Source organism: Meles meles, chromosome 7 (genome assembly GCF_922984935.1).
Source record: "Meles meles chromosome 7, mMelMel3.1 paternal haplotype, whole genome shotgun sequence".
In the NCBI taxonomy this organism is placed as follows: Eukaryota; Metazoa; Chordata; class Mammalia; order Carnivora; family Mustelidae; genus Meles; species Meles meles.
The window spans coordinates 54,367,722-54,384,824 of record NC_060072.1 but is presented as its reverse complement, the minus strand read 5'-3'; the positions used below and the strand labels follow the sequence as shown (position 1 = coordinate 54,384,824).

Here is a 17,103-nt window from a genome sequence, read left to right as displayed (position 1 = left end):
TTAAAAGTTGTCAAAAAAGTTGGTAGAGCATTTTTTTATACAAGTTTTTAATTTTAACCCAGTTACTCCACTATCATTGAAATGTTCTATTGAATCTGACCTTACACTGAAAAGGACAATATTATTTCTGAATTCCTCTCTTCTTCCCTAATTTATTGCTTTACATTGTTCCAACCAGTACTATTGTGTCAAACATAGAATACCATCATAAAAACAATGTATTCTATCTTGAAATGCTTCTTTAAAGCTCTAAGGAAATTAGTACCAAATTTTACATTGTTCAACAGCAAATGAATGCTATCACTCACCCCACGCTCCACCCAGTGTGACTGCCCCAGCAATCTTGTCATCGCATACACTATTCATCAAGGCCTTCAGTACAGTCCCATTCAGCCCTGTGCCTGACACCACGCAGCTGCAGAGATGAATAACCAAGGAGTTACCTACGCAGAACTCAGTCAGATAAAGGGTTCAAAAAGACAGCAAGTGAAAGCTAAGAGCACTAAAAGTCCCATTTCAGAAACTGAGCAGGAAATAACCTATGTAGAATTAACTCTTCAAGTTGCTCCAAATCTTCAAAATGCTTCTCAGGATCCTCAAAGGAACAGCAAGAACTCCTACTGTAAAGGTAAAACATAATACACACACAGTATATCTGTAGTATGATATACTATGATGTGCAATTGGGCTTCAGAATGCAGAGAATGAGTAGGGAATGATCTTCCATATTTTTCATTTCTGAAAATCAGAGCTTGAAGTTTTAATATAGTGTAACTGATATCTGATGACTAACTTTGTTCCAGCCTTGCTATAATTTGTAATCTTTACCAACATCTCCTGGGGTAATAAATTTACTGTAAATGCAATGGTATATTCTGAAAAATGATTATAACAATAGATACAAGTTTGGGGTCCAAATTTTTATATGTGACTCCCTGTGCATTGTTGGTTCTATTATATGTAAATTTCCTAAAAGATAATTTCTCCCAGTCCTTTCTCAGTGTTTTCATTTCTCTTCCAACTATTTACCTTCATGTCCAGGAAAGCTCATTGCTGGGATCCTGGGAATCATTTGCCTTGTCTTGATGTCCACTGTTGGTCAGAATAGCTGTTATTCCCTGTAAGTGTTTGAATGACTACATGGGAATTTTTCACTTTAATGATTATCAGTACCTTGAAATATTGCATAATATTATGGAATTGTATTATCTCACTTTAATGCATGTATGCTCTCAGTGTGGAATGGTTACTCTGAATTTCTGAAAATTAGAAATAACAGAATAATTGAAGAGAGTATTACACACATATTCAGATTTCATAGCTCAAAGACAAGTTATAGGAGAGACCTTATGGATATATACAAGTTAATTATTGAGATTGGTTAAATCAAATACTGTAAAATATAGTGAGGTTTGTTCCTTAGGTTTTTTCCTCCACATAATTATTTTATTAACTTTTTTTGGTAAGTCAATTTTATTACAGAACTTTCTCATTCTAAAAAATAGACCAAATTTCAAATTAAGAAACTCACATCATTATGATTTATTTACTTTAATATTAAGTTTTTGTGAGGATTACTTTAATTTTTCTAGTTACTGAAGTAATGGAGCAGAACAAAACACTCCTGGAAACAAGGATCCAAAAAGGTACAATAATTTTCCAAACTCTGATAGTAACATAGTTTTCTATTTTATCTCTATCTTAGACAAGTAAAAGATGATAATAGATTCTTTTGGGGAAAATAAATTAGCAAATCATGTAATAAAGTTTCAGAAATAATGATTATAGGAGAGTATTACTTCTAATGTAACAATCTGAAGTAATACTCAAATTCCCATATCCATTGTTACACATTACCTCAAATTTCCTCCTGCTATAACAAGGATACGGGATAAATCTAAAATAATGGTTTCCTCCAGTGACTCATGACATGGAGAGATGGAAATTTTGGGGTGTTTGCTCTATATGAACACATATAGTAGGGAATGATTGGCTAACCATTCTCTGTTGAGTGTGTGTAAGCGTATTTTGTCCTATTTATACCATCCTAGGTATACATGGATATGTTATGCACACATATATGTACACATAGATGAGCATATAAATTAATTTGAATTAGTTAATATTCAAAATTCTTTTGGATGACATCTCATAATCTTTCTCCAGCTTATCACTGTTGTCCAAAAGAGTGGTTTACATATTCTAACAATTGCTATTATATTAGCACTGAAAGAAAATCACGGAATGAGAGTTCGGTGTCCTGTGTTTCTAAGAACTCTGAACTGTTTTCCGTAGATGATGAAGAGGAAATGGTAAGATTCAGATGTTTTCATTTTATTAAGAGCTTATCAGTTAATATTATAATATACTACTTGTAGAGTTCATCCATAGTTTTACATTTATGTTTGTATTTATAGTTAATTGTTATTGTTTTAAAGTCTGTTAATGTTCCATAGTTTGACTCTAAATATTTTATTTATATTTTATACTGTTAATGTAGATTTGATAAATTCATCTAGCTCTTCATAGAAAACTGTGCTTCTATATATGCTGTTTTGCCTAAATTAACCTTTACTATTTAATCTTATCACACACCAAAGAAACTAAGCCTATGGTTATGAAATTGATCACAAAGGAGCTAGAACCACATAATTACAAATCAGATCCTGAAATAGAAGCTTAGAGCCTTTATTAGCTCTGCTAATTTTCATATTATGAAATATCTTTGCTTATTTTTGGACTTTATATCAATGGATTCATGCAGTGTGCAATTTAAATGTGTCACCTTTCACTTTCATATGTTATTTGTAATCCATATCTGTTATTGATTTGTCTATCGTTTGTGAATGTTCACTGCTTCTGTCTTATATGAATATGACCTTTTAAAATTTATTCTCAGAGGTGCCTGGGTGGCTCAGTGGGTTAAGGCCTTTGCCTTCAGCTCAGGTTATGGTCTCAGGGTCCTGGGATCGGGCCCTGCATCGCACTCTCTGCTTAGCAGGGAGCCTGCTTCCCCTTCTCTCTCTGCCTGCCTCTCTTCCTACTTGTGATCTCTCCCTGTCAAAATAAATAAATAAATAAATAAAATAAAAAATAAAAATAAAATAAAATCTATTCTCAGAAATTCAGTCCTTTTAGTATGTGGGTATCATTAACAATTATTTTATGGAAAGCCTTTCCTTGTCTTTTTTCACACATTGTATTTATAATAATTTATGCATGACTATGTAGTAGTCATGTATTTAGGCATATAAATATAGTAGTAATATATTTAAGGATACAAATATTACATTTATTGTCATAAAATACAAACATAGAACTATAACTTTATAATTGTATATATGTTTAATTATAATACCCTTTTCTCTAAGGATTAGAATGAAATTGTGTGGTCATAGTTATGTGAGTTTTCAATTTATTAAATTATTCCAATGTTTTTCTAATGTATTGTGTAAATACACATTTTATCAAATAGTACCTTGGTCCAAAATTCAGTAGTCTTGGAAAAATTAATTCAGTAGTCTCAGAAAAAATAATTCAATAAGTTCTGGTGGTTCTATAACAGTACTATTTTTCTGGGCCATGAATCATTAGGATATTATCTTTTGTGAGGATGAGAAGTCCTCTTGTGTCTCTTGCCCATTTCTCCTAGATCATGTCTTCTGATGTCCTAGATGATGACTTACATTTTTACTCTCATATTGGAGTTTTTAATCACCAATATTTATTTATTTATTTATTTAATATTTTATTTATTTATTTGAGAGAGAGTGACACGCAGACAGTGGGAGCAAGCATGAGCAAGAGGAGGGGCAGAAGGAGAGGGAGAAGCAGACTCCTGGGCTGAGCAGGGAGCCAAACAGGGGGCTGGATCCCAGGACCCTGATCATGACCTGAATTGAAGGCTGCCACTTAACCAACTGAACCTCCCATATGCTTCAACCACAAAAATTTATCAATGTAACTCCAGTTCAATTTATCATTTGGGTGTTTGTGATTGTTTTGGACTTATTTCAGAAATTAGTCTAAATTAATGAATATAATTGCCTTTGTTATTTTCTAGGATCTACCATTTTCTTTATTTCTTTATTTTTTAACTCTTAAATGGAGTTTATAACCCATTGGGAATTTATTTTTTGTGATGCTGTGTTTGTCATACTGTGAGATAATAGATTTTTTTTGATGAATAATACAGTTAGTGTCTAAAAATTCTCTCTTTCTATTGCCTTTTTTCCACTATTTTGACTGGAGAGAAAAACATCTTGGAGCTTTTGTCTGTCCCCATTGGTGCCCATGGGTTGGCAGCCTCTCTGTCACCAGTCTGGGACAGTTGAGGGAAAGAGAAATTCCAGGGAACTCACCACCATGTTATTCCTCAGGTCTAGAGTACCTGGTTCTGTCAGCTTTCTTATCACCTGTCTGAATCTTCTTATGTTGTCTTTATATACTGTCCGGGGGGGTTAGCTGTATTTGGTGGGAGGAATAGTGAACAGTTTATCTTCTCTATCTTTCCAGAACCAGAAGTAACCAGAAGTCTGATTTGTCGTGGTTTTAATTTGTATGTTCCTAAGACTAATAGTGTTGAACATCTTTTCCTATACTTATTTGCCTTCCATAAAATGTTTTTTGATGAAGTTGATTATTGAAATGTTTTGGTTAAATTTTTAATTTTTGTAATTATACTTTGAGAATTCTTTATGTATCCTGGCAGCCAGTCCTTTATGAGATTATGAATTGTAAATATTTCCTCTGAAGTCTATGATTTATCTCTCTTTTCTCTTCAAAGAGTAGAAATTATCCTGTTGAACTACACTTCACCAATTTGTTCTTTCATGGATCATGTTTTTGTTATTCTACTGTCTGCCCAACATTAGGTCATGCATTTTTTTCTAACACATCTTCTGGAAATCTTATCATTTACATTTATGTATGATCAATTTTAACAGTTTTGTACATAGTATAAAGTATGTATTTATTAATAATATTTGATACTCCATTCCTTCCACAATATTTTTGAAAAGACTATACTTCCTCCACTGAATTATTCGTATCTTTGTTAAAATCTACTTTCCATATGTGTAGATATAAATTTTGCACTTCTGTTTCATTAAGCTCCTCATTTATTTTTATGTCAATTTCATACCTCGAATAGCCAAAGGAATATTGAAAAAGAAAGCCAAAGTTGGTGGCATCACAATTCCGGACTTCAAGCTCTATTACAAAGCTGTCATCATCAAGACAGCATGGTACTGGCACAAAAACAGACACATAGATCAGTGGAACAGAATAGAGATCCCAGAAATCGACCCTCAACTCTATGGTCAACTAATCTTCGACAAAGCAGGAAAGAATGTCCAATGGAAAAAAGACAGCCTCTTCAATAAATGGTGCTGGGAAAATTGGACAGCCACATGCAGAAAAATGAAATTGGACCACTTCCTTACACCACACACGAAAATAGACTCCAAATGGATGAAGGACCTCAATGTGAGAAAGGAATCCATCAAAATCCTTGAGGAGAATGCAGGCAGCAACCTCTTCGACCTCAGCCGTAGCAACATCTTCCTAGGAACAACGGCAAAGGCAAGGGAAGCAAGGGCAAAAATGAACTATTGGGATTTCATCAAGATCAAAAGCTTTTGCACAGCAAAGGAAACAGTTAACAAAACCAAAAGACAACTGACAGAATGGGAGAAGATATTTGCAAGCGACATATCAGATAAAGGGCTAGTGTCCAAAATCTATAAGGAACTTAGCAAACTCAACACCCAAAGAACAAACAATCCAATCAAGAAATGGGCAGAGGACATGAGCAGACATTTCTGCAAGAAGACATCCAGATGGCCAACAGACACATGAAAAAGTGCTCCACGTCACTCGGCATCAGGGAAATACAAATCAAAACCACAATGAGATATCACCTCACACCAGTCAGAATGGCTAAAATTAACAAGTCAGGAAATGAGAGATGCTGGCGAGGATGCGGAGAAAGGGGAAACCTCCTCCACTGTTGGTGGGAATGCAAGCTGGTGCAACCACTCTGGAAAACAGCATGGAGGTTCCTCAAAATGTTGAAAATAGAACTACTCTATGACCCAGCAATTGCACTACTGGGTATTTACCCTAAAGATACAAACATAGTGATCCGAAGGGGCACGTGTACCCGAATGTTTATAGCAGCAATGTCTACAATAGCCAAACTATGGAAAGAACCTAGATGTCCATCAACAGATGAATGGATAAAGAAGAAGTGGTATATATACACAATGGAATACTATGCAGCCATCAAAAGAAATGAAATCTTGCCATTTGCGACGACGTGGATGGAACTAGAGCGTATCATGCTTAGTGAAATAAGTCAATCGGAGAAAGACAACTATCATATGATCTCCCTGATATGAGGACATGGAGAAGCAACATGGGGGGTTAGGGGGATAGGAGAAGAATAAATGAAACAAGATGGTATTGGGAGGGTGACAAACCATAAATGACTCTTAATCTCACAAAAGAAACTGGGGGTTGCTGGGGGGAGGTGGGATTGGGAGAGGGGGAGGGGGCTATGGACATTGGGGAGGGTATGTGCTATCGTGAGTACTGTGAAGTGTGTAAACCTGGCGATTCACAGACCTGTACCCCTGGGGATAAAAATACATTATATGTTTATTTAAAAAAAAAAATTTGGAAGGGGAGGCAAACCATAAGAGACTATGGACTCTGAAAAACAACCTGAGGGTTTTGAAGGGTCAGGGGTGGGAGGTTGGGGGAACAGGTGGTGGGTAATAGAGAGGGCACGTTTTGCATGGAGCACTGGGTGTTGTGCAAAAACAATGAATACTGTTACGCTGAAAAAATAAATAAAATGGAAAAAAAAACCATCCTTTTTTTAAACATTGAGTTTATAGTAGTTCTTCCAGAGTTACATCTCTAGATCTTTGCATGAATGTTTCCTACTTATGTCTATCTTGCTAAAGATATTTTTTAAAATAAGAGTGAATATTAATTTAATTAATTGTCTTCTGCATCAGGGAAATCATTTCATTTTATCTTCTTTACTCTGCTAATATGATGAAGTATGACTATGGAATTTCAAATGTATATTCAACATGGTACTGTTTCAATAAATCTATCTATGGCATAGTCCTTTATTTTTACACATTGTCCAAATCTATTTATGAATGCCACAAACATGTAATTTCCCTTTTTTTAGCTTCCCATCAAAATGCACATAACACATATTTTATTAGCTCCTTTTTTTCTACCCTCAGGGTTTCTTTTTGTTTTTCAATTACCATTACATTTTTCCTTATTCATAAACATCTAAATATTCTGTAACTGAGTGTGAAAAGCTTTTTGAATGACAGATTAAATTGTATTAGAATTTGTAACAACACTCTGGTATTTTTATTTCTTTTTGTTTTTGTTTTCACAAGGTGAATTTGGTAGAATTTTTTCAATTTTATGTCTAGTTTTAAATATGTTTGCATATTTTCAAAATATTCTCTTATGGTAATTTTATTGTGGCATAATGTACATACAGATGGATGTAATTTTACAGCCAAAAGATGCCAATAGATGGCTGCATTTTCAAGAGTCACCATCACTGCAAAATGTCCCATTCATGTTCTAATCTGCATTTAAAAAACACTTCACATAAATGGAATGATACAGTATGTATTCTTTCTTTCTTGGCTCTTTCATGGGAAGCAAAACTTGTGCAATTCATCTATATAGTTGCATGAGGTTTTCAATTGTCCAAACTCATTTCTGTTCCATTGTCCGATTCTACTAAAATTTTTTTTTTAAGATTTTATTTATTTATTTATTTATTTTTTCTTTTTTTTATGTTACTTTTTTTTTCATTTTATTTATTTTTTCAGTGTAACAGTATTCATTCTTTTTGCACAACACCCAGTGCTCCATGCAAAACGTGCCCTCCCCATTACCCACCACCTGTTCCCCCAACCTCCCACCCCTGACCCTTCAAAACCCTCAGGTTGCCCCAACCTCCCACCCCTGACCCTTCAAAACCCTCAGGTTGTTTTTCAGAGTCCATAGTCTCTTATGGTTCGCCTCCCCTCCCCAATGTCCATAGCCCCCTCCCCCTCTCCCAATCCCACCTCCCCCCAGCAACCCCCAGTTTGTTTTGTGAGATTAAGAGTCATTTATGGTTTGTCTCCCTCCCAATCCCATCTTGTTTCATTTACTCTTCTCCTATCCCCCTACCCCCCCATGTTGCTTTTATGTTACTTATTTTTGTCTCTTTTTTTTCAGCTTTAAGAACTCACTTTAACGGGCATCTGGTTGGCTCAGTGGGTTAAGCCTCTGCCTTCAGCTCAGGTCATGATCTCAGGGTCCTGGGGTCCAGTCCTGCATCACGGTCCTTGCTCAGTGGGGAGCCTACTTCCTCCTCCCCCTCTGCCTGCATCTCTGCCTCCTTGTGATTTCTCTCTCTGTCAAATAAATAAATAAAATCTTTACAAAAAAAAAAGAATTCACTTTAACATTTCCATAGGGCTGGTCTAATAGTTAAAATTTCTTCTGACACGTGGCATTAACTGACCACCACTGGGATCATGCTTCTCCTCTCCTCTGACTGCCATCTTGGGTGAGAGTTAAAATTTTGACATGCTATCCTCAGAGATGCTGGAAAAGTCTTTATCTCTTCTTCAATTCTGAATGACAGCTTTGCTGAGTGAGGTATTCTTGGTTGACAGGTCATTTTCCCATTGATCATGTTAAACATATCATCCCACTCTCTCCTGTGTCATCCATGGGAAGAAGTTCTTGCTGAGAGGATCCTTTTTGGTGTCTGGTTTGGCATGCTGACCTCAGAGCTCTCAAAGCAGTATTAGAGCTATCATCCAGGATCAGATACCAATGGAAACACCATAGCAACTGCGTGTTGGTGCACAGGTCCACTTGCTGTGACTGTGGCACTAGGGTCTGGGGTGGAGACATGTGCATATATTCCCTGGAAACTGTACTTGGGTCTCAGGGGCTCACCATGTGACTCTGGCTGGCTGAAGGGAAGAATGTAGCAGTGACATGAACTATCCAATTACAAGATTCATTTGGGACGTGAGGCTGTGGGGCAGGATGTGGTAGCAGCATAGTTTGAGGACAATAAGTAGAAGTTTCAATTCTGTCCCAAGTAGCAGTCACAAGATAGCAGCAACATGAACCAGTGGTGGTTTTTTCAAATCAGGACACAACAAGCTGAGCATAAAGCTCTAGCAGTCTAACCCCCAGTAACAGTTCAAAGCTGTGACCTGGGAGCTGAAAGTGTGTCTTGAGATGCAGCAGTACAGTACCACCAATGAGTACTCAGAACCCTGCTAAGGGACCTACAAGATGGGGCTCAAGACAGTGTGAGCTTGGCCCTAGCAATGACGGGTCAGAGCCTTGAGCTTCCATAGGTGGAGGAAAGGGTCCAAGCAGCAGCAACCTTGTGTTAGCAATGGCAGTTCAGAGTCCAGGCCTGGGATGGGGTTGTGATTCGGAGCAGCAGAAGCACCATTTACAGTGAAGACCCAGAACCATGACATGGACCTCAATAAGTGGGGCATAACATCATGGCATTTCATCCATGTTGTAGCATGTGACAGGATTTCCTTCCTTTCCAAGGCTGAATAATATTATATTGGTATGTGTATACTATGTTTTCTTTTTTTTTCTTTTTTTTTTTTTAGATTTTATTTATTAATTTTGACAGAGAGAGATCACAAGTAGGCAGAGAGGCAGGCAGAGAGAGTGAGAGGGAAGCAGGCTCCCTTCAGTGCAGAGAGCCCGACGTGGGACTCGATCCCAGGACCCTGAGATCATGACCTGAGCTGAAGGCAGCGGCTTAAACCACTGAGCCACCCAGGCGCCCCTATACTATGTTTTCTTGATCCATTCATCTGTCAGTGGACATTTGGGCTGCTTCAACCTCTTGGCTCCTGTGAATAATGCTGTAGTCAGCATGGGTGAACAGATATCTATTCGAAATCTTGCTTTCAATTCTTTTATATATTTCCTATATGTGGAGTTACTGATTCATATGGCAATTCTAGTTTCAATTTTTGAAGAAGCTCCATACTGTTTTTCATATTTTCATAATAGCTCACCAATATATATTCCCAGCAATAGCATATTGGTAAGACTCCTAACCAACACTTTTTTTTTATAGTATACATCTTAAGGAGCATGAGGAAATATTTCTTAGAGAATTTGATTTGCATCTCTCTGATAACTAATGATACTGAGCATCCTTTCATATGTTTTTAACCATTTATATATTTTCCTTGGAAAAATCTCCATTTAATTCCTTTGCTCATTTTTAAATTGGGTTATTTGTTTTTTGTTGTTGTTGTTACTAACTCATATGATTCCTTATATAGTTTGGAAATGAATCCTTTGTTTGATATATGATTTACAAGCATTTTTTTCATACTCTGTCATTTCATTCTCTTAATCATGCCCTTTGAGGCAGAGAAACATCTTAGTTTAATGTAGCCCATTTGTCTACAATGGACTTTTCCTTTGTGGTCTTTGCCTTTGGTGTCATATCAAGAAATCATTGCCAAATACAATGTTTTCCCTTTCCCCTCATATTTTCTTCAAGGAATTTTACAGTTTTATATCTTGTGTTTGGGTCTTTAACCTGGTTTGAGTTAACTTTAGTATATGGTGTAAATAAATATTGGCCTCCAATTTCATTCTTTCATATTGGATAATCAGTTTCCCAGCACTGTTTGTGAAAGATACAGTCCCTTCCCTACTGGTCTTGGCACACTCATCAAAAATGATTAGACCACGTCCTCATATCAGGGAGATCATATGATAGTTGTCTTTCTCCAATTGATTTATTTCACTAAGCATGATACCCTCTAATTCCATCCACGTCATCGCAAATGGCAAGATTTCATTTCTTTTGATGGCTGCATAGTATTCCATTGTGTATATATACCACCTCTTCTTTATCCATTCATCTGTTGATGGACATCTAGGTTCTTTCCATAGTGTGGCTATTGTAGACATTGCTGCTATAAACATTTGGGTACACGTGCCCCTTCGGATCACTATGTTTGTATCTTTAGGGTAAATACCCAGTAGTGCAATTGCTGGGTCATAGAGTAGTTCTATTTTCAACATTTTGAGGAACCTCCATGCTGTTTTCCAGAGTGGTTGCACCAGCTTGCATTCCCACCAACAGTGGAGGAGGGTTCCCCTTTCTCCGCATCCTCGCCAGCATCTCTCATTTCCTGACTTGTTAATTTTAGCCATTCTGACTGGTGTGAGGTGATATCTCATTGTGGTTTTGATTTGTATTTCCCTGATGCCGAGTGATGTGGAGCACTTTTTCATGTGTCTGTTGGCCATCTGGATGTCTTCTTTGCAGAAATGTCTGTTCATGTCCTCTGCCCATTTCTTGATTGGATTGTTTGTTCTTTGGGTGTTGAGTTTGCTAAATTCCTTATAGATTTTGGATACCAGCCCTTTATCTGATAATGTCGTTTGCAAGTATCTTCTCCCATTCTGTCAGTTGTCTTTTGGAAGGGGAGGTGAACCATAAGAGTCTATGGACTCTGAAAAACAACCTGAGGGTTTTGAAGGGGCAGGGGTGGGAGGTTGGGGGAACCAGGTGGTGGGTAATAGGGAGGGCATGTATTGCATGGAGCACTGGGTGTTGTGCAAAAATGTTACGCTGAAAAAAATAAATAAATAACTTTTGAAAAAATGATTAGACCAAATACACATAGTTTTGTGTCTGGGTATATTTTTAATTTATTGTTTACATGGGGAATTTAGGGTCTCATTTATCTTCATCTTGCTGATGTTATCCCCCTGCAATCTGAAATACTGTGCCAGGCAGAAAGGGATTCTGTGGTCGATGATGTGGTCTAATGCTACTGGACGTGGAGGATATTATCACCCATTCCCTGATGTTCACACTGATTCAAGTCCCTTCAGGATCCATTCTGTTCCCTCAGGAATATTTTTTTGTCTGTGGTTCGGAAGTGTTCTTCAGCCATTTCATTATGATGTCTTTGTTGTGGATTTCTATGTGCTCTACTAGTAGTTTGCTAAGTTCCTGATGTCCAGGACTATTTTTTAAATATTTGAGAAGTAGTTCATACATTCTGCCCTAGGATTGGTTTTTTTTTTTTTTTTCCTGTTGTCTTTTTTCTTTTTTTCTGCCCTGTTGTCCTTCTCAGTTTAAATTTAGACCTATGCAGGTTTTCGATACTATTTGGAATGTCCTGAACATTGTTATTTTTTCTTTTTTCTTTCTCATCCTATGGGATGAATAAATTCTGTTACTCCTTTGACAACCTGATCAATTTTTTCTACTGCATCACAAGTTTTCTGTATTGTCAACACAGTGAATTTTTCATTTGAGGTATTTATTTATAAACAGGATTTCTGAGCTCTAGTTGCATAGTTTTATTTCTCTGTTGATAATTCCTACTTGAACTATTGTTGCCATAATATTTTCATTTAATTATTTGAACAAAGTTTTCTTTATTATTTACATAGATTTTAAAATATTACTTTAAAATACTTTTTTTTTCAAATAAATTTAACATCTTATCTCCATACAAGTTTCTATAGACCTTATTTTCCCTTAGTATGGAAGACATTTTCCAGTTTCTTTCCATTCTTTTTTTTCTTGAAGATTTTATTTATCTATTTTAGAGAAAGAGAGAGTGAACACATGCAAGCAGGGAGGCATGTGGTAGGAGGGAGAATGAATCTGAAGCAGATTGCACTGACTATGGAGCCTGACAGGGGTTTAATACCACAACCACAAAATCATGACTAGATAAAACCAGGAGTCAGACACTTAACTGACTGAGACACCCAGGCACCCCTCCCAGTTCCTTTTCGTGTCTTTTAAAAATTTTTAGGTAGAATTTTTGATAATATAGTTTAGTAAGTATGCATTCTATTTCATTTTTCTTTGATTTATTATTTTTGAAACTTGCAAAAGGTTTACTGCAAAATCTTCTAAGTCTGCCTGTTGATATATCTGCCCAGTTTTTCCAAATTCTTATTGTTTATTTTTATTTTTGAGCCAACATTCCTAGGGCTTGCCCTTGTGACTTTGTAGCTTAGATGTCAAGCACTAATTTTTTCCAAAGACTGTGTGCAAAGACTGCAAGTCAGTAGAGCTTTCACCATCTGCCATGTGATGTGTGCGCATGTGTGTGTTTGTGCGTGCATGTGTGTGTGTGTGTGTGTGTATGAGAGAGAGAGAGAGAAAAGGAGGGGGGATTGCTCATAACTTTACTAGCAGTTCTGAAGCCTCCTTCTGCTCCTATTTTCTACTGGGTTCATCTTGGTATCCTCTTCTTATGTGCTTATATATATATATTTTTTCCATCTGCCAAGAGTGTGTAGAGAGTTCTTGTCAACTCTTCTGTTGTACTCTCAGTAACAGAATCTTAAGTATTTTGGGGGGTCACAGTGTTTGACCACAACCTCTGACTAGTAAACATATGGGGTTTCTTCATTTGTACCAAGAGAAATCATCACTCTGAGCTGAAAAGTCAATGGGCTATTTCAGTCCCTTATCTACTGCTAATTGAGTCTGTGGCACCAACACCATTGCTTTCTGCATCTTCTCCAAATTGTGGAACTACAAGGTTCTGGATCACTGAGCTACAGTGGGCAGGCAGGGAGGCAAGGGAGCAGTGCTGGACAAGAAAACTATAGATGTGCTTTTTCTTGCTTGAATCACTAGGAGTGATTTTCCATGATAGATATTTCATAAAATATTGTTAACCTTTGATCAATTTTTAGGACCCAGAAATTGTTGTCTTTGTAAGTTTGTCCTCTTCGCTCATTCCTACTATGATACTCTTATAATATGCCCAGTGTGTAACATTATATGATAGTTTGATAGAATATCAAATGATAGAACAATATGATAGTTTAAACAATTCTATAAAGTAAGAAAGAGTTAAATTTGTTACTACAAAATTCAAATGACTATGAGCTTTTATTTGACTTCTAATAAAATTTGCTTTCTCATAGTGTTTTTTGAATGTCTTCATTCATTCTTCATGGATTAAAGGCCCCAAGAGAAACCACTATAATTCATCTGTGTGGCCAAAAGGCTCACCTTTCTTTTCCAAAGGGTAAGTTTGTTGAGAACATTTATATTTCATAACTTAAAAGAATTGCTCTTACAAAGAAAAATAGCAATATGTGAACAACTATATAAACACAATTGTTGAGGTGTTTCTATAGAAAAATTACATGGGGCATATTCAGATCTAGAGATATAACTATTTGTCTAAATAAATTGTTTATTCAACAGAATATTATGTTATGTATTGCTAAGATTAATGAGGAATAATTCTCTGTATTTCAGGTTGTTGATATCTTCAGAGAGTGACAAGAATTGCCCATTTTTTTATTTTGACTCAAGAAAATATTCTTTTGACTCCTGTTTAGAAAGGAAAACATATGTTTGTAAGCACCAGGCATATTAGCCACTTAATTTTGGTATAATGCTGTCTCACCATCTCTCTCTCTCTCTCTCTCTCTCTCTATATATATATATATATATCTCATTTCTTTAAAAGCCAATTTTTTCTCAGAAATATTTTTGATATTATTTTTAGAGCAATTTTAGATTGATAACAAAATTAAGAGGAAAGTACAGAGCTAGCCTACATTGTCCCTGTATGCACATGTGCCTGTTCTCTCATTATCAGCATCACTCACTAGAATGATTCATTTGTTACCAAGGAGGAACCTGTAGTTTGCATCATAATCACACAAAACCCAAAGTGTACCTGAGGTTTCCCCCTTGGTGTCATAGAACTGTTTTTCCGTCTTAGTTTTATTTATGTAAATAATATAAATAGTCAGGAACAAATTATACATTTCTTAAGTTTTTGGTATTTGTTAAATCATAAATTACAAATTATAATATCAAATACTGTTACTATAAAGTTCTCACCAAGGTAAATAATTCCACTCATATTTCCAAATGAGTTGCTTTCTCATAACCCTTAAAGGGACTGCAAATGACAACCCAGGGTGGCAATGTTATCAGTCACAATTGAGCCAGGAGACAGAAACCAGAGGAAGACTGATATAAACAATTATTAACTATTTGTAAGGGAAAGCCTACTAAGAGGAAAGGCTGCTAAGATAAGGAAAATTACAAGATACCTTAGAGTAAAAGGAAAGTACCCAAAGTAGTGAACACTGAGAAAGACAGATCTACTCTCTGAAGATGGGATTTAGATGTTATTGAAGACAATGCGGCCACACACAGCTTCATGGCAGACATGCTCCCTGCATTGGCCTGGGACAGGGCAGCTCCACAGTCCACAGGCTGAACGAGGTGAGGATGGATCTCAGGCTGTGACTGGCAGGAAGGAAGAAGCCCTGTTAGGAAGCATAGAGCAGAGGGAAGGAAGCTGTGACTGGGACTGGCCACAAAACTTGCTGGAGGCTGAATACACAGGACTTCCTGCATGCATGCTGTTGGCAACGAAGCCAGAGCAGCCAAACACCATGAAACCAGGAAGAGCCCTTTCTGCTGTGTCTCTCCGTTGCTTTTTACCAACAGAACTCAACTTCATGTGAGCTGGTAAGGAAGAGAAGTTGATAGCACCTAGCTCCTTTACCTGAGAACAGGGCACTGAGGGATCCATGTGGAGCTGAGAGGACTAACTGATTTTCAGCCTTTTGGCTAAGATCAAGTGGAGCTGAGAGGACTAAATGGTTAACAGGCTGAGTCACCTGAGTGGGCCTTTGTTAATGACCATGGCCCAGCCCTCCTTTGGCCTCTTGCTCAAAAAGTCTGGTGGTTCGGATTGCCCATGTGGTTCTCTCAATGACTGCATTCAGCAGTGAGTCATTGTTTACCTCAGGGGTTCCCAACCTTTGTGCAATGCCCTTTTTCTAACTTATGAAGTGTACATTTTATAGTTGTGAAATTATGGCTGGTATAAATGACCCATATAGATGATGGAAAAATGACACGCTTAGACTTACTTTAGAACAAAATGCTATCTCAAAAATCCTAATCTTTACCCTAGGAATGGTGTAGGGCATGAGTGCACTGTGGCTTTTAATGGCTTCTGATGGAGAGTTCAGGGCCAAAGGGGTGAAAGTGGGTGCCAAGATCCTAAAGTTCAAGTTTCACACCCCAGCCATGGGCAAACAGGCATTAAAACATAATTAACTGGAAGTTGAAAGGGTGAACTTGAGTCTCTGACAGGTCTGCACCAACCTTTTGGGGGCTTACAGGCCCCTATCATGGATGGCTTGCTGGGATCCTGAGTTTGAAGACCTTTTCTTATAAAGGTGTGAAGAGCTGGGGTAGCTTACAAAGCCTGGAACAACGAGTTTTAAGCCAAGGCAGACTCATCAACCTGAAGATTTAGAGGGCATTTTTGAGAGCAGCAATCCAGTAATGAAAACAGCTTACTGGTTGAAAGGCACCTGAATGGATGCTCATGGGATAGAAGATCATATCTTCAATTTTAATAAATTTTTATAAATAACAAATCAGAAAAAAACAGGCACTTGAGTTTATCCTACAGCAGGGTTGCTATATAAGAGCCATTCATATCTGTCCCACATCCTCAGAGAATGGAACCAACATCTGTCTTCTGAATCTGTTTTAGTGCAGTATTATTAATGATTAGGTTTGTTTTTTTGACCAAAATTGGTATTTTCCTTGGATAATAACCAGTGTTCTTTGATACATTTTCTTGTTTGGTTTTTTTTCCTCACCTGGGTTGCAGATAGTTTGGAAGATAATCCTGTTTTATTAAATTTTCCACATCCCTACTTTTGCCACTCTTCACTGCAATGCTTAGAAAAATACTTTAATGGGAAAAAATGTTAAATAACAAAGAAAACAAGAATTAAAAATATCATAATACTTGTTGTGGGTCAAAGAGTTGGATATTGACAGAATTTGGGAAAGTTTTTAGTAATCTGATAATTATTTAGAGACATTTCTACCCTAGTTCATTCACAAGAGGGAAAAATCTTACATTTGATTATAACTTGCAAAATGAGTTAGTATTTCATATACATTACCTCTTTGAATATAGCCTTGTTCTTTATATTCTCTATATTTATTCCCTA

The 17,103-nt window shown here is 36.8% G+C and overlaps 1 pseudogene; it reads left to right on the top strand.

The window, feature by feature from the left end:
* Positions 1-423: 423 nt before the first annotated feature.
* LOC123947101 lies at positions 424-15,557 on the top strand (annotated as a pseudogene).
* The last annotated feature ends 1,546 nt before the right edge of the window (positions 15,558-17,103 follow it).